Source organism: Triticum aestivum, chromosome 3A (genome assembly GCF_018294505.1).
Source record: "Triticum aestivum cultivar Chinese Spring chromosome 3A, IWGSC CS RefSeq v2.1, whole genome shotgun sequence".
In the NCBI taxonomy this organism is placed as follows: Eukaryota; Viridiplantae; Streptophyta; class Magnoliopsida; order Poales; family Poaceae; genus Triticum; species Triticum aestivum.
The window spans coordinates 223,944,995-223,964,474 of NC_057800.1; positions in this window are offsets into that span (position 1 = coordinate 223,944,995).

Here is a 19,480-nt window from a genome sequence, read left to right on the forward strand (position 1 = left end):
TTGTTGATCACTGTATCATAGAGAAATCTTCTATTCTCTTTTCTTGTTGTTTTCTGCGCAGTTCTGAAAATATGTCATCCCAAGACTCTAACGGGGAGAGCTATGTCTCACATCTCATTGCTGATCCAAAGACCTATGGGGACCTATCTCCTTATCGTCGAACTACTAATGACAAGGAGGATGCTCACTTGATGAGGATCAATGATTCAACCTCGGAGGAGGAGGAGGATGTCCCTCTACCTCAACCTGGGGATATGCACATGGAGTTCAAGAAGTCAAGTCTCCCTAAGAGAGCTAACCGGTCTAAAAACCGATCTATTCCTCTTTGTTTTCGGCAGAAAAGCAAAGGGGATTTATGTGACAAGATCCTGAAGCTGGAGCCGGAAGTCGACGATTTAAAAGAGGAAGTTGCTCTCCTCAACTATAATATGAAAAAGTTGAAGGCACAATTCTCTTCATCACCACCGTCATCTTCTTCACCACTAAAGGAGAACCGAGTATCGGGTATGGGCACTCCCCTTGGCTTCCGCCAAGCTTGGGGGAGGTGCCCTGATATCATATCATCCCACTATCTTTTTTCCTTTACTTATTTTAGTTCGATCTTTTGCTTTAGATGAATAAAAGTTTAGTTTGATCCTTTCTTTGAGAGTTTGCTTAGTGGTCTATTCTTGTAATCGTGTGCAAGTTATATAATAAAGTTTAGTTTGAGTTTTTGCTTTCTTTACTTTCATGTTGCAAATAAAAGAAAAGAAATAAGGAAGAAAAAGAGAAAGGAAATAAATAAAAGAAAGGAAATGAATGAAGAAAAGATCATATACTAATCTTATGGTAGGTGATGCCACCACATAAGGAAAAGTATAAGTAGAAAATTTTATTAGAGATTGACAAACATAGCATTAGTCAATGATGCAACTCATGAAATAATTAATAAGGGAAGAGCAGATTCACATATAAATATACTATCCTAGAAATCTTTTGTGATTGTGAGCCCTCATCAAAATATTATATGCCAAAATTGTTGACGTTGGACAAGGAAGACACCGTAATGGTTTATGTTTGTTTATATTCACATAGAAGTCATATTGTCATAGATCCTTTAACATGTGGTGCTTGTCCCCTATCTTTGCTAGCCAAAAATTCTGCACTAAATAGAGATACTAATTGTGCATCCAAAAACCCTTAAACCCAAATCTTACTTTCAAGTGTCCACCATACCTACCTAGGGATTGAGCAAGGTCCCTCAAGTAAGTTGTCATCGGTGCAAAAAGGCAATAAAAATTGCTTCTAAGAGTGTGAGATCATTTAGTGTTAGAGAGAATTGTGCGTTGCACGAGCTTGTGATGGTGAAGAATAAAAGCAAAAGACTGCATAATAAAGGTCACTATCACAAGGGGCAATCCAACGTGACATTTTTTTGCACTAAGGGGTTGAGCATACAAAAAAATAAGCACATGGCAACCTCTGCTTCCCTCTACGAAGGGCCTATCTTTTACTTTTATGTATTCACTTTTATGCAAAGAGTCAAAGTTTTCCTTCTATCCTTTTTTATTTTTCTCCTTTGGCAAGCATCATGTGGTGAGGAATGATCTAGGCACATATGTTCAGTTGAATATAGATAACATGAGTTATTATTGTTAACATCACCCTTGAGGTAAATATGTTGGGAGGCGAAACTATAAGCCCCTATCTTTCTATGTGTCTGGTTGAAACATTTTCCTCATGTGTACGCGGTGAGTGTTAGCAATCATAGAAGACTATATGATGGTTGAGTATGTGGACTTGCCTAAAGGCTCTGATACGTGACCCTTCCTAAAAAGATGATGAATTGTAGTTGCAAAGTTGACTGAGAACATAGTTTGTTGGTTTCTAATAGAGTTTTTGCTTTATACTTCAATAGTGTGATGAATTGTCACTTATTCATGAGAAGTCTATGATAAAAGTTCTATGATAAAAGTCTTATGTTCAATTTTGTTACTTTTATGATAATCTACATGATGCTTCTATGTCCGTATTTTGTTTTTATCGACACCTCTCTCTCAAAGCATGTGGACATGTTTTTCGATTTTGGTTTTCGCTTGAGTACAAGCGAGGTCTAAGCTTGGGGGGGTTGATATGTCCATTTTGCATCATGTTTTCTTACTATTATTTCTAATGTTTTTATCCATAATAATGCTTTTTGGATTAATTCTAATGCCTTTTCTCTCATAATTTGCAAGGTATACACAAAGAGGGAGAATTCCGGTAGCTGGAAATGTGGACCTGGGAAAGCTACGTCGGGCCACCTATTCTGCACAACTCCAAACAAGCTGAAACTTCACGGAAAATTTTTATGGAATATTTGAGGAACATTGGAGCAAATAACTACTAGAGGGGGCCCACCAGGTGGGCACAACCCATCTAGGCACGCCAGGGAGCCCAGGTGCGCCCTGGTGGGTTGTGCTCACCCAGGCCCACCTCCAGTGCCCATCTTCTGGTATATAAGTCATTTTGACCTAGCAAAAATAAGGAGATGACTTTCTAGACGGTGTGCCGCCATCTCGAGGAAGAACTGGGGTAGGAGCACTTTTTCCCTCCGGCGGAGCGATTCCGCTGGGGGAACTTCCCTCTCGAAGGGGCAAATCATCGTCATCATCATCACCAACAACTCTTCCATCTTGGGGAGGGCAATCTTGATCAATATCTTCAACAACACCATCTCCTCTCAAACCCTAGTTCATCTCTTGTGTTCAATCTTATTACTAGATTGTTGCTTGTGGGTGACTAGTAGTGTTGATTACATCTTGTAGTTGATTACTATATGGTTTATTTGGTGGAAGATTATATGTTCAGATCCAATATGCTATTTAATACCCCTCTGATCTTGAGCATGATTATTGTTTGTTAGTAGTTACTTTTGTTCTTGAGGTCACGGGGGAAATCATGTTGCAAGTAATCATGTGAACTTGATATGTGTTCGATATTTTGATAGTATGTATGTTGTGATTCCCTTAGTGGTGTCATGTGAACATCGACTACATGACACTTCACCTTATTTGGGCCTAAGGGAATGCATTGTGGAGTAGCAATTAGATGATGGGTTACGAGAGTGACAGAAGCTTAAACCCCAGTTTATGCGCTATTCCGTAAGGGACCGATTGGATCCAAAATTTTAATGCTATGGTTAGAATTTATGCTTAATACTTTATTCGTAGTTGCAGATGCTTGCCAGAGGGTTAATCATAAGTAGGAGGTTTGTTCAAGTAAGAACAGCACCTAAGCTCCAGTCCACCCACATATCAAATTATCAAAGTACCGAACACAAATTAAGCCAACATGATGAAAATGACTAGATGAAATTCCCGTGTACCCTCAAGAATGCTTTGCTTATTATAAGAGACCATTTTGGCCTGTCCTTTGCCTCAAAAGGATTGGGCTACCTTTCTGAACTTTTGCTACTAATCGTTACTTGCTCGTTACAAATTATCTTGCTATCAAACTACTCGGCTACTTACAATTTCAGCACTTGCAGACATTACATTGCTGAAAACCACTTGTCATTTCCTTCCGCTCCTCGTTTGTTTTGACACTCTTACTTATCGAAAAGAGCTACAATTGATACCCTATACTTGTGGGTCATCAATGTGATCCTGTTATCAAGTGACAACACATGTCTATGGTTAGGAAACCTTAACCATCTTTGATCAATGAGCCAGTCTAGTAGAGGCTTACTAGGGACTCGGTATTTGTTTATGTATCCAAACATGTATTCAAGTTTCTCACCAATACAATTCTAGCATGAATAATAAACCTTTACCATGAATAAGGAAATATAGTAATAACAACTTTATTATTGCCTCTAGGGCATATTTCCATCAACCAACGCCTTTGGTGCAACGATCCTGAATAGAGCAAGAGTCCGTATCAAGAATGACACGACAGCTAGAATCAATAAGTTGGGCAGCGGAAAAAGATTCATGGTAAGACAGGGAACATGTGAAACACTAGGAACAGAAAAGGACAGAGTAGAAAGAGTGCCACGACTAGCAAAAGGAAGAGGTATGCCATCAGCAGTGAGAACATTAACATGCGAATCAAGAGGTCGAAGAGAAGACAACGTGGAAGAATCAGAAGACATATGAAAAGAAGCTCTAGAATCCAGAACCCATGAAGATGTACCTGATTGTGTAGGTGCCGGTGATGATGGAGGGGTGGAAGTAGTCATAGCGGCAGTGGATCCTGTCAAGGAAGAGCCGAAGGAAGCCAGAAGGCGCTTGAGCCGAACAATGTGCTGATCAGTGAGTGCTAGGGATGGCTGAGGAGTGCACGTGGTCAACGACCAGCAAATGAGTTCGTGCACCCATGACGACATCACCATCAATAGTGAAGAAGGTCATATCCGATGCTCTCTCCCTGATGACACGTATGAAATTTTATATGAACTAGCTACAAGTCCTGGAAAGGTTGTATCAGTTTAGAGATCAATGGACTAGGAGTTAACTAAATAGGGCTTACAACTTATTAGATCCTATAAATAATCTAGCAACGGCTAGACTGAATACTAGAACAAGCCAACTAGGATCTAATGAATGTATAGTGTACTGAATGTGTGAATGTGTCAATGACTATGGCGAATTAGTTTGATGTTTGTAAGGCTTAGTTTGATGTTTGTAAAGCTTTGCATGGTGATTTTTCTATGCCAATGGAGCTCCATGGGTACCCGGGTATCCAACGGGTTTGGGCATGGGCACAAGCTATGCCCATGGATACTTTGGTGGATGGGTAGAGGGCAGGAAGATAGGTCATGGGTTGGATTTCGACCAGCTCCACCTGGTCCAAACCCAACCCATTGCCATCTGTATGAGTGACGGAGTCGAGGAAGACGCAGGAGTCCCACTGGAAGAGGAGTTCCTTTGGTCTCGCTGCTTCTGGAGACAATCAGACTTTGGGTGACCTAGTCGGGAGTAGTAACCACAGAAGGTGTCACAGCGCAACCTGCCCTTCTCAGCATAAGGAGGGTGACCTACCCCCTGAAGGTGTGGGCAGGAGAGGTGGAGCGGTGAGATGAGCAGACGACACAGGAGCTCGGGCAGCTGACACAGATGGAACCGCAATCAACCCAGCAGAATGAAGGCGGGTCTCCTTAGCATGAAGCTCAGCAAGCACCTCCAAGATAGGAACACGACCACGAGCAAGCAAGTGAGCACGTCGAGGCTCAAACTCAGAACGGAGGCGAGATAAGAACTCATGGACCCGCTGAAACTCCAAGTTAGACCGCATAGTCTGACAGCAGTGACAAGCTCCACAAACAATCGCCCGAAGAGACTCAAGCTGGTGCCAGATGGCAGAGCACTGTGAGTAGAACTCATCAATAGAAGAGTCACCCTGCTGAAGCGTGTGCTCCGGACGCACCACGGATAGGTAGAGAGCATCATCAAAGGGTTGATAGCACTGACAGAGATAAGACCACATCGCTGCAATTGTGCCGAGTCCCATGAACTCTGAAGCAAACTAAGGGAGGACACTCGTAGTGAGAACAGAAGCAGATCGAGCATCATCATTGCACCACTGAGTGTAAGCAGACACATCATCACGGTAGACAGAAAGAGCATCTGAATAATCTGATACCTGCTGATCATAAGCATCAACCCAAGCATCGCATCGAGAGCCTTGGCTACATCCCAATCAGCCTGGGAAGCACAATAGCAAGAACCAGTGGCACCGGCAGGGTAGGATCCATGAGAGCAACAGGGCGTGGCGGACAAGGGACGTCGCCAGAGAGAACGCCCCACAGAAGAAGGCCGCACATATGGATACACATGAAACCCACAAACTCAGCATAGTTGGTGCCATCGAAGATCACAGAGCACCAAGGAACAATGACATAGCCAGAAGAAGACATGATGAGCTGTCTATTTTTTGAGTCAACGGGTGTTGGGGACCCGATCTGGATCAGGCAATCGCTCGCTCAAGGATGGAGCGTGAGCGGGAATCAACCGGGGTGAGCACCAGCCTGAGTAGGGGCTTCATCAGCTGAACCAGCCAGGGCGGCAACGGCCATCTGGATGGGCCAGGGCGGCAGCGGCCAGATGGGCCGCGACGGCGGCTGGATAGGCTATGAGCGTCAGCGGCCGGGGGGCCGCAACGGTGGCTGGATAGGCCAGGGGCGGTCGGACAGCTTGGGAGCAACAGCAGCTGGGCTGGCCAGAGGCAGCAGCCAGGCAGACCAGGGGCAGCGGCATCTGGACGTGGAGAAGAGGAGGCAACGGTTGGATGTGGAGAAGATGGACGGGGGCGAGGAAAGGGAGCAGATAGCCGGAGACAGGTAGGCTAGGTACGGAGCACACAGAGTTGCAGCGTGTGGGAGGAAGAGGCTAGCCTAGCATCTGATACCATGATGGATAATTAGCAAGTGACGTTCACAAGGGGCCAAAGGCCAGTACATGTACATGTGAGGTAAACTACAGTAAGTCCCTTATGCAATGGGGATATACAGGAAAAGGGGACTATGCACATCTAACAGTAGAAAGCTTTCATAGAGTGACAAATGGGAAAAGGCAGTTATCAATGGTGCTGGTTCCAGTGGCGCTGCCTAGATGAGAGGGATCGGGGTGGGAGTGAGCTGACGGTGCTTGGTTGGTGGCTGCAGGCAGGTGATGGCGCGTGCATTTGCTGCGAAAGGGCATGAGGTCGTGCCAACTGCCAAGGCATGGTCGCGTGCCTCCATATGCGAGCTCGGGGAAGTCCTGGATCATGGTAGAGGCGGAGGCCTCTGTGGAACTAGGACTCTGTGGATGCATGGGCGGTGGATGGAATCATCTCATAGGACGGGGAGACATAGCGGAGGCAGCGGCCTCCGTGCATTACAACGACCGGGGCAGCGGCTCGGCAGGTGACACCTACGCGACCATCAACGCGGCCGACGGCGTGGGAAACGCCCACGCAGCTTATGTAGGTCGAGATATCCTAGGAATGGCTCGATATGATAGGCGTCGACTACCAAAGTGGAATCGAGCTCTCTCGTAGGGAGAACTTCGGTTTTTACACAGTACAAACGCAAGCGCTCATATATACACGCATACACTCACTCCTATAAACGCACACCATATCCCTATGTACCCCTTCAAGACACGGAGCCGGCATATCATCTTGAGATTTTACGGAGTCACTGTAGGTGCTTCGTAGTCAATGAGAATGTCTCCTCCGCCTAAACGCGCATCGCTGAAAATCCTGAAATAATTCCAAGATAAATGCGAGCATTGGGACTTGGACCCTGATGGATTGGGATACCATTGTTCTTCTAACCATCCAATCATAGGTTGGTTCGCAGAGAACTCATTTCCTATGCAGAAGGATAGTGATGCATGGCATATGGTCAGTGTTGTTTATTTATTTATAAAAGACACTTTTATTAACTTGAAGTAGCATCCAGCAGACACAAAACATAAAGAGTAACACCTGGTCTCCGCATAACTAAGATGCATGCAACCATCAAATGATCATCTAACAGTGAATATAAAAACAATAAAGTGGCAACAATAAAGCCGTATGAGACCAAAATTATGCCCATGTCGACGGAAAAGGTGGACCAGTACGGAGATTATGCTGCCACCCATGTTCGGTAGCAAGGATCCCTGTGTGTTAGTAGGGCAGCGGCCGTGAACTAAAGGACCCATGTCGGCATGATACCGAGCCCCCTTACCGTTCGGCAGCGAGCCTGGTCGACATTGCACGGGGGTTGTGAATGGTTCGTCAGATGGCGGAGGATGTTGTGAAGGTGGCCCCTATGTGCAGAACATCTAACGCCCAACAATGGCTCATGCACATCAAGCACAACGGCATGTGCCTCGATGGAGGACGTTGGGCTATGGTGTTGGGGTTACGGTGGATGTTCAGGGGTCGGTTCATGCCGTATAATTTTTAATAAATGACCCCTGGTCCGCCTTATTTTGCCCACTGACCCCCCAAAACATATTTCGTCGTCTGACTACCCCATTCGCGCAGGACCACAAGGCGCCAGACTTGCATGTCGTCGTGCCCCCCGCCGAGGCGCCATTGAACGACGACGATGACCGGCCACCAGCATGGCAACCGTCAAACGCGCCTAGCCCGAAGGCATCGCTGCTTCTGACACACCTATTAATACGGCGTGTAACCACAATAGGAGAAACGACTATAAATGTGGCGTGCACTTAGTAACGGCAGTCACGGGTTTTTCTTAGGCGTGTATCCTACCACAGGGGAGATGCCTAGGCATCAGGTGTGTTTCGGTGTTATACCGCCTACCCGTTTGTCGCTTTTGACTGCCAGGTAAAATTAAAATATCACCCCTGCGTTACTTTGATCTTTAGGCGCGGCCGGTCTGGGGAAACCCGCTGATGTGAAAGGGCATGGATTGGCAAAACCAAAAGATTTAGATCGATCTTCGCTCTATCAGGATGCAGACCTCCATCTTCATCCTTTCCACCCCTCCACCACCTTCATCCTTTCTGCCCCTCCTCCTCCTACTTGTCCCCCCATTCCTTCTACCGGTTTCCATGGGTGCGCATGATGTCACCGTGTCAGAGGTGAGGCACCTCAGAGAGTAGCCCCTGGCCAAGGATGTGGAGCTCCGTGAGCTCCGAGAGGAGAAGACTAACTTGCTCCTCCATCATGAGCGTCGGCTCATGGAGCTTCATCAACAGCAGGAGTCAAAGACTAAGATGCATCGTTGGTGTCGTATCGGCTGTTGACCTTAATCCCCAAGCTTCTGCTAGTCTTGTGCCATGTAGTTCCCTCCAGGCATTCACTCTGTATCATCGGATGCTTCCTCAATCCACTACAAAAAAACCACTTTCATGGTGATACCTGTTTGTCACAGTAGGTCACATTTTTTGTCATGCATGTACATCCATGACGATTTTATGAAAGAATCAAGATAGGCATACCCGTGCTGTCATAGAAGTGTTCCATGACAATACCAAAATTATCATCACGGAAGTGTCCACTTCCATGATGATAAATGTCGCGTCATGGAAGTGCTTCCGTCAAGGGTAACTGACACGTGGCATCCACCGTAATGGGTCACCGTTAAGCTATAGGGTCCAGTTTTGGATCCAATAACCCGCTAACAGCCACGACCAATGGCAATTTTCCACATGTAAAATTCTCATTGGCCGACGGAACCATGTGTCAGCTCCGTGTTGGCACATGTGTCACTCATCCAATGGGCGAGATGCGCCTATGATATGTTGACACGTGGACCGGCCCAAAAGTGGCCCATAAAGATTAAATGGGCCGGCCTAGCTAAAGGCCCACAAGATTTTGCAGACCATAATGGGTCGGCCTAGCTAAAGGCCCATAAGATTTTGCAGACCATAATGGCTAAAGGCCCACAAGATTTTGAAGATACTAGTGGGCCGGCCCGTTAACAGGCTGCCATGCTTTGGGAAAAATGCCGGCCCATATTTGATCCAGTCCATTAACAACCTGCCACGTTCTGGGCCTAATAAGGGCCCATATGAGATCCATCGCGTTAATGTCCTACCACGTTTTGGGCCATATTACGACCCATATCAGATCCGACCCTTTAAGAGCCTTTCATTCTTTGGGCTAAATTATGGCCCATATCAGATTCGGCCCGTCAACTGGACGCTGTGCTTTTGGGCACACTTGAGGCCCGGTTTGGATTTCTGTTTGCTAAAGGCCCATTTAATAGTACTACCTGATATTAGTTTCAGCCTGTTGAAGGCCCGTTTAACATTTCGGCCCTATATTTATTTAGGCCTGTTAAAAGCCTGTCATATAGTTGGGCCTAATTATGGTCCGCTTTGCATCCGGCCTGCTCACAGCCGATAATCTGATTGGGCCAAACAAGGACCGATACAATTTTGGCCTATTAACGGACCGTGAGGTGATTGGCACTATCATGGGCCGGGGTCTATTTCGGCCTATTGTCGGCCCGTGAGCTATTAGGCACGTTTCAGGCCCAACCTACTTTTCAGCCTACTAAAGCCCATTGAATTTTCTTGCCAAAATAGGGCCGGCAGTTTGCTCAGCCTATTAAAGGCCCGAAACTACTAGTGGGCCAGTTTACATTTAGGCCTATTAACGGACCAAGATGACTGGGCCCATGATGCGCCCCATACATGATGATTTGCATGATGACCCGATTATGTACCATAATTTTACGGTTTGGCAGGTTTACTTTTCATGGAGCGAAGACAGGATATATATATATATATAGTAAAATAACTGTAGCATCGTGAATAATAAAAAACCTAGACTATACACTAAAGAAATTACAGCATATTACATCCACTAGGCATCACAGTTCGCCACTATGATAATAAAGCACAAGCAGACAGCAGATTACATACACTGGGCATCAAAGATCACCACCAGTGCAAATAAATGATGACCCACAAGTATAGGGGATCGCAACAGCTTTCAAGGGTAGAGTATTCAACCCAAATTTATTGATTCGACACAAGGGGAGCCAAAGAATATTCTCAAGTATTAGCAGCTGAGTGTTTAGTAGCAAAGTAATATGATAGTGGTGGTAGCGGCAACAAAAGTGAAGACAACAAAGTAATGTTTTTGGTATTTTGTAGTGATTGTAACAGGAGCAGCGGGAAAGTAAATAAGCGTAAACCAGTATATGGAAAACTCGTAGGCATCGGATCAGTGATGGATAATTATGCCAGATGCGGTTCATCATGTAACAGTCATAACATAGGGTGACACAGAACTAGCTCCAATTCATCAATGTAATGTAGGCATGTATTCCGTATATAGTCATACGTGCTTATGGAAAAGAACTAGCATGACATCTTTTGTCCTACCCTCCCGTGGCAGCAGGGTCCTATTGGAAACTAAGGGATATTAAGGCCTCCTTTTAATAGAGAACCGGAACAAAGTATTAGCACATAGTGAATAAATGAACTCCTCAAACTATGGTCATCATTGGGAGTGGTCCCGATTATTGTCACTTCGGGGTTGCCGGATCATAACACATAGTAGGTGACTATAGACTTGCAAGATAGGATCAAGAACTCACATATATACATGAAAACATAATAGGTTCAGATCTGAAATCATGGCACTCGGGCCCTAGTGACAAGCATTAAGCATAGCAAAGTCATAGCAACATCAATCTCAGAACATAGTGGATACTAGGGATCAAACCCTAACAAAACTAACTCGATTACATGATAAATCTCATCCAACCCATCACCGTCCAGCAAGCCTATGATGGAATTACTCACGCACGGCGGTGAGCATCATGAAATTGGTGATGGAGGATGGTTGATGATGACGACGGCGACGAATCCCCCTCTTTGGAGCCCCGAACGGACTCCAGATCAGCCCTCCCGAGCGGTTTTGGGGCTTGGCGGCGGCTCCGTATCGTAAAACGCGATGATTTCTTCTCTCTGATTTTTTTCTCTTCGAAAGCTAATATATAGAGTTGGAGTTGGCGTCAGAGGGTTTCCAGGGGGCCCACGAGGTAGGGGGCGCGCCCTAGGGGGGCGCCCCCCACCCTCGTGAGAAGGGTGTGGGCCCCCTGGTCTTCATATTTGGCGAGGATTTTTTATTGTTTTTTCTAAGATGTTCCGTGGAGTTTCAGGTCATTCTGAGAATATTTGTTTTCTGCACATAAAACAACATCATGGCAATTCTGCTGAAAACAGCGTCAGTCCGGGTTAGTTCCATTCAAATCATACAAGTTAGAGTCCAAAACAAGGGCAAAAGTGTTTGGAAAAGTAGATACGACGGAGATGTATCAACTCCCCCAAGCTTAAACCCTTGCTTGTCCTCAAGCAATTCAGTTGACAAACTGAAAGAAGGAAAGAAAAACTTTTACAAACTCGGTTTGCTCTTGTTGTTGTAACTATGTCAAGCAAACATTAAAGTTTTCAGCATAGATCATAACTAACCATATTTGCAATAATTGTCAGGTCTCATAATTACTCATACCAATAGCATAATCAACTAGCAAGTCATAATAATAAATCTCGGATGACAACACTTTCTCAAAACAATCATAATATGATATAACAAAATGGTATCTCGCTAGCCCTTTCTGAGACCGCAAAACATAAATGCAAAGCACCTTTAAAGATCAAGGACTGACTAGACATTGTAATTCATGGTAAAAGAGATCCAATCATAGTCATACCCAACATAAATTAATAGTAATGAATGCAAATGGTAGCTGTGCTCTCCAGCTAGTGCTTTTTAATAAGAGGGTGATGACTCAACATAAAAGTAAATGGATAGGCCCTTCGCAGAGGGAAGCAGGGATTTGTAGAGGTGCCAGAGCTCGGTTTTGCAATAGACATAAATTGTATTTTGAGCGATATACTTTCATTGTCAATGCAACAACTAAGAGATGGCGATATCTTCCATGCTAAACACATTATAGGCGGTTCCCAAATAGAATGGTAAAGTTTATACTCCCCCTCCACCAACAAACATCAATCCATGGCTTGCTCGAAACAACAAGTGCCTCCAACATACATCAGGTCCCAGGGGGAGTTTTGTTTGCAATTAATTTTGATTTAGTTTGCATAAAGCATGGGACTGGGCATCCCGGTGACCAGCCATTTTCTCATGAGTGAGGAGCGGAGTCCACCCCTCTTGAGAATAACCCGCCTAACACGGAAGATAAGGACAGCCTTGGTTGATACATGAGCTATTCGAGCATACAAAACAGAATGTTTATTTGAAGGTTTAGAGTTTGGCACATACAAATTTACTTGGAAGGGCAGGTAGATACCGCATATAGGAAGGTATAGTGGACTCATCTGGAATAACTTTGGGGTTTCAGGGATTGGATGCACAAGCAGTATTCCCGCTTAGTACAGGTGAAGGCTAGCAAAAGACTGGGAAGCGACCAACTAGAGAGCGACAACAGCCATGTACATGCATTAAAATTAATAAACATTGGATGCAAGCATGAGTAGGATATAATCCACCATGAACATAAATATCGTGAAGGCTATGTTGATTTGTTTCAACTACATGCGTGAACATGTGCCAAGTCAAGTCACTTAAATCATTCAAAGGAGGATACCACCCCATCAAACAACATCATAACCATCTTAATAGCATGTTGGCACACAAGGTAAATCATTATAACGCATAGCTAATCAAGCATGTCACAAGCAACTACGATCTCTAATTGTCATTGCAAACATGTTTATTCATAATAAGCCGAATCAAGAACGCGGGACTCATCATATTTACAAAAAAAGAGGTCAAGTTCATACCAGCTTTTCTCATCTCAGTCAGTCCATCATATATTATCATAATTGCCTTTCACTTGCACGACTGAACGGTGTGAATAATAATAAGAGTGTTCGTGCATTGGACTAAGCTGGAATCTACAAGCATTCAATAAACAGGAGAAGACAAGGCAATATGGGCTCTTGGTTAAATCAACAATAATGCATATAAGAGCCACTTCAATACTTTAATTATGGTCTTCTCCTACTGACCCCCAAAGAAAAGAAAAGGAATAAAACTATTTACACGGGAAAACTCCCAACAAGCAAAATAAGAACGGGAAATATTTTTGGGTTTTCTTTTTAATTACTACTACAAGCATGGAAATTAAATTAATTAAAAGCTACAACTATTTTTTTGTTTTTCTTAAGGTTTATTAAACACACAAGAAGAAAGCATAAAAAGGAAAATAAACTAGCATGGATATTACAGTGAAAAAGTATGAGCACCAACATCTAGCAATGAGTGTAAGTGAACATAAATGTAATGTCGGTGAGAAATACGTACTCCCCCAAGCTTAGGCTTTTGGCCTAAGTTGGTCTATGGCCACGGCTGGCCTGGCGGATATCCATAATAATAGTTGTTGGGGTCGTACTGTGATGAGGAAGAAGAAGGCTCCGATTGCCATTGGCTGGCAATCATCTCCGGATCCCACTGATAGTTAGACTGTCGTGAAGGATCAAATTGTGGTTCCGGTTCTGGCTCCTTGGCTGGTGCAGGGTTCCGGTAGGCGTGAATAGCCGTCAACGGAACAAGGTACGTGCCAGCAGTCAAATCAAACAAAGAAGGAGCAGGCAAGGTAATAGTCTCAAGATGATGTTTATTAAAGAACAATTGATATTTAAGCTCTCCTGTCCTATTCTTAACAATAAAATCATGTGCCACCATACTTTTATGATCTAGATAAACACGGGGCAGCACCTTTTCTTCCTTCTCAGCATGCCTAATAGGTATGTTAAAATGTGAGGCTAGGCGTGTAGCATAGATGCCTCCAAAGATGGGGCCCTTAGTACGGTTCATATTTAACCGTCTAGCAATAATACCGCCCATACTAAAAGTGTTATCACTGTATAAATCTTGGAGTAGAATAATTAAATCAGGGATACTAAGGTTTCCATAGTTTCCGCATCCAATTAAACAACGACTAGTAAATAATGCAAAGTAACGTAAAACAGGAAAATGTATGCTAGTGATTCGTGCATCGGAAACCTTCCTGGTTTCTCCTATAGTGATATTATTAATAAATCCCTCCACATCATCATGATGTGGTTCTTCTGTCTTGCCCTCGAAAGGGACTAAACAGATCCGACAGAAATCATAAAGTGACATCTCCTTATGCTCATCATATAAATGAAACTCCACCGTGGGTGGTGATTTCCTAGAATGAAATTGAAAGTTTTGCACAAAGGTATTTGTGAGTAAGAGATACTGATCGCATTGGTCACGGAGGAAAGCGGTGAGGCCTGCATTGTGAGCCAGTTCATGAAAATCTTCATAGATACCGGCTGCTCTCAAGAAATCCTCGGAGGGCCATTCACACGCCTGAACCTCCGCGGTGCATGGCAAATTATACTTAGGCTTTGGTGCCTTTTCCTTCGAGCTTTGGCTCGATGAGCCCCTCAAGAATCTCCACATTATATTTTGAAAAATTCTGAAATTTTTAGTAACTTCAAACAAAAGTAAACCAACTTCAATATAACCGATAGCAACTACTCCTACAAGTGCCTAGAGCCTATATCATGCATCAAAACTACTTGGAACCATATAAATTTGACATGCAAGCTCAAGAACATGGTCACCTATGCAGCATAAATTTGCAATGAATAAAGCACTAGAACAAAAACTAATTGGACCAATGGAGGAGTCACATACCAAGGAACAATCTCCCAAGCAGTTTTGCGAGAGGTGCTTTGAGCAAGGAGATCAAAAATCACAGCAAAAGTGGCTGGAACTCGTGCTTGAGTTGGTTTTTCGGGTTTGTGTGAGACGGAGGAAGAAGATGGGTGCTGGGATAAGTGGAGGAGGGCCATTGTGGGCCCACGAGGCAGGGGGGCGTGCCCTAGAGGGGGGGCGCCCACCACCCTCGTGGCCAGGTGGCAGCTCCTCCCGCGGTGATTTTTGCACAGTAAATCCTCAAATATTCCCGAAAAATCATATTAAATTGGCATGTCATTCTGAGGACTTTCATTTTCGGGATATTTTTATATTGCACGGATAATCAGATAACAGACAGAAAAATACTATTTTTACTTTATTTCTACTAAATAACAGAAAGTATAGAGAGGGTACAGAAGGTTGTGCTTCTAGTTTCATCCATCTCATGCTCATAAAAAAGAATCCACTAACAAGGTTGATCAAGTCTTGTTAACAAACTCATTCCGATAATCATGAAACCAGAGAAATTCGAATAACACTAAGTTACCTCCACGGGGATATGCACATCCCCTATAATAAGTATATCATATTTCTTCTTGACAGTAGGAAGAGGAAATTCAAAACCTCCAAATATAATCGATGGAATTTTTCCAATGGAGTTGATACTATGAACTTGAGGTTGTTTCCTCGGAAAGTGTACCGTATGCTCATTACCATTAACATGAAAAGTGACATTGCCTTTGTTGCAATCAATAACAGCCCTTGCAGTATTAAGAAAAGGTCTTCCAAGAATAATATACATACTATCATCCTCGGGAATATCAAGTATAACAAAGTCCGTTAAAATAGTAACGTTCGCAACCACAACAGGCACATCCTCACAAATACCGACAGGTATAGCAGTTGATTTATCAGCCATTTGCAAAGATATTTCAGTAGGTGTCAGCTTTTTCAAGTCATGTCTACGATATAAAGAGAGAGGCATAACACTAACACCGGCTCCAAGATCACATAAAGCAGTTTTAATATAATTTCTTTTAATGGAGCAAGGTATAGTAGGTACTCCGGGATCTCCATGTTTCTTTGGTATTCCACACTTAAAACTATAATTAGCAAGCATGGTGGAAATCTCAGCTTCCGGTATCTTTCTTTTATTAGTAATGATATCCTTCATATATTTAGCATAAGGATTTGTTTTGAGCACATCAGTTAATCGCATACGCAAAAAGATAGGCCTAATCATTTCAGCAAAGCACTCAAAATCCTCATCATCCATTTTCTTGGATGGTTTTGGAGGAAAAGGCATGGGTTTCTGAACCCAAGGTTCCCTTTCTTTACCATGTTTCCTAGCAACAAAGTCTCTTTTATCATAACATTGATTCTTTGATTGTGGGTTATCAAGATCAGCAGCAGGTTCAATTTCTACATCATTATCATTACTAGGTTGAGCATCATCATTAATATTTTCATTAGGTTCATGTTCATTACCAGATTGTGTTTCAGCATCAGACATAGATATATCATTTGGATTATCAGGTGGTTCAGCAATAGGTTCACTAGAAGTTTGCACAGTTCTATCATTTTTCTTTTTCTTCTTTTTAGAAGAACTAGGAACATCAGTATTATTTCTCTGAGAATCTTGCTCGATTCTCTTAGGGTGGCCTTCAGGATACAAAGATTCCTGAGTCATTCTACTAGTTCTAGTAGCCACTCTAACAGCATAATCATTTTTCTTACTATTCATTTCATCAAGCACTTCTTTTTGAGCTTTAAGCACTTGTTCTACTTGAGTGGTAACCATAGAAGAATGTTTGCTAACAAGTTTAAGTTCATCTTTAATATTAGCCATGTAATCACCCAAGCATCTAATCATATAAGCATTTTCTTTTAATTGTCTACCAAAATAAGCATTGAAGTCGTCTTGCTTATACATAAAGTTATCAAACTCATCCAAGCACTGACTAGCAATTTTAGTAGGAGGAACTTCAGCTTTATCATATCTATAGATTGAATTTACCTTTACTACCTGTGTCGGGATATCGGGATCAGGAGGTTCTTCAATAAATAAAGAATTGAGATCATATGTTTCTTCAACAGGCGGTATATTAAGACCATATATTTCTTCAATAGGAGGTAAATTCTTAACATCTTCTGCTTTAATACCTTTCTCTTTCATAGATTTCTTTGCCTCTTGCATATCTTCGGGACTGAGAAATGGAACACCTCTCTTCTTCGGAGTTGGTTTAGGAATAGGCTCAGTAATTGGAGCAGGAGCTGGCTCAGGAGGTGGGAGGTGCCCAATTATTTTCATTTGTCAACATATTATTCAATAGAATTTCAGCTTCATCCGGTGTTCTTTCCCTAAAAAGAGAACCAGCACAACTATCCAGGTAATCTCTGGAAGCATCGGTTAGTCCATTATAAAAGATATCAAGTATTTTGGGTTTCTTAAGAGGATGATCAGGCAAAGCATTAAGTAACTTGAGAAGCCTCCCCCAAGCTTGTGGGAGACTCTCTTCTTTAATTTGCACGAAGTTGTATATTTCCCTCAAAGTAGCTTGTTTCTTATGAGCAGGGAAATATTTAGCAGAGAAGTAATAAATCATATCCTGGGGACTATGCACACAACCAGGATCAAGAGAATTAAACCATATCTTAGCATCACCCTTTAATGAGAACGGAAATATTTTGAGTAAATAGAGGTAACGTGATCTCTCGTCATTAGTGAACAGGTGTGACGCCCCCGATTCAATCGTACACTAATCATGCACGCAAATGTGTACGATCAAGATCAGGGACTCACGGGAAGATATCACAACACAACTCTACAAATAAAATAAGTCATACAAGCATCATAATACAAGCCAGGGGCCTCGAGGGCTCGAATACAAGTGCTCGATCATAGACGAGTCAGCGGAAGCAACAATATCTGAGTACAGACATAAGTTAAACAAGTTTGCCTTAAGAAGGCTAGCACAAACTGGGATACAGATCGAAAGAGGCGCATGCCTCCTGCCTAGGATCCTCCTAACTACTCCAGGTCGTCGTTAGCGGGCAGCACGTTGTAGTAGGCACCTCCGGTGTAGTAGGGGTCGTCGTCGACGGTGGCGTCTGGCTCCTGGACTCCAGCATCTGGTTGCGACAACCAGAATGAAAGGAAAGGGGAAAAGGGGGGAAGAAAGCAACCGTGAGTACTCATCCAAAGTACTCGCAAGCAAGGAACTACACTACATATGCATGGGTATATGTGTAAGGAGGCCATATCGGTGGACTGAACTGCAGAATGCCAGAATAAGAGGGGGATAGCTAATCCTGTCGAAGACTACGCTTCTGGCAGCCTCCGTCTTGCGGCATGTAGAAGAGAGTAGATGGAAGTCCTCCAAGTAGCATCTCCAAGTAACATCTCCAAGTAGCATAATCCTACCCGGCGATCCTCTCCTCGTCGCCCTGCGGAAAAGCGATCACCGGGTTGTCTGTGGAACTTGGAAGGGTGTGTTTTATTAAGTATCCGGTTCTAGTTGTCATAAGGTCAAGGTACAACTCCAAGTCGTCCTGTTACCGAAGATCACGGCTATTCGAATAGATTAACTTCCCTGCAGGGGTGCACCACATAGCCCAACACGCTCGATCCCATTTGGCCGGACACACTTTCCTGGGTCATGCCCGGCCTCGAAAGATCAACACGTCGCAGCCCCACCTAGGCACAACAGAGAGGCCAGCACGCCGGTCTAAACCTAAGCGCGCAGGGGTCTGGGCCCATCGCCCTGAGCACACCTGCACGTTGCGAGGGCGGCCGAAAGCAGACCTAGCCTAGTGGCGTTCCAGTCCAATTCGGCGCGCGCCGCTCCGTCGCTGACGTCTGAAGTGCTTCGATACCACGACGTCGGGATACCCATAACTACTCCCACGTAGATGGTTAGTGCGTATAGGCTCGTAGCCAGACTCAGATCAAATACCAAGATCTCGTTAAGCGTGTTAAGTATCCGCGAACGCCGAACAGGGCCAGGCCCACCTGTCTCCTAGGTGGTCTCAACCTGCCCTGTCGCTCCGCCACAAAGTAACAGTCGAGGGCCGTCGGGAACCCAGGCCCACCTCTACCGGGATGGAGCCACCTGCCCCTTCAGCCCCCAACTCCGAACAGTATCACAGGTAATGTAACAGTGTAAAGTATATAGTATATGCCCGTGATCACCTCCCGAAGTGATCACAGCCCAGTAGTATAGCATGGCAGACTGACAAGAATGTAGGGCCAATGATGATAAACTAGCATCCTATACTAAGCATTTAGGATTGCAGGTAAGGTATCAACAGATGTAGCGACAATGTCAGGCTATGCATCAGAATAGGATTAACGAAAGCAGTA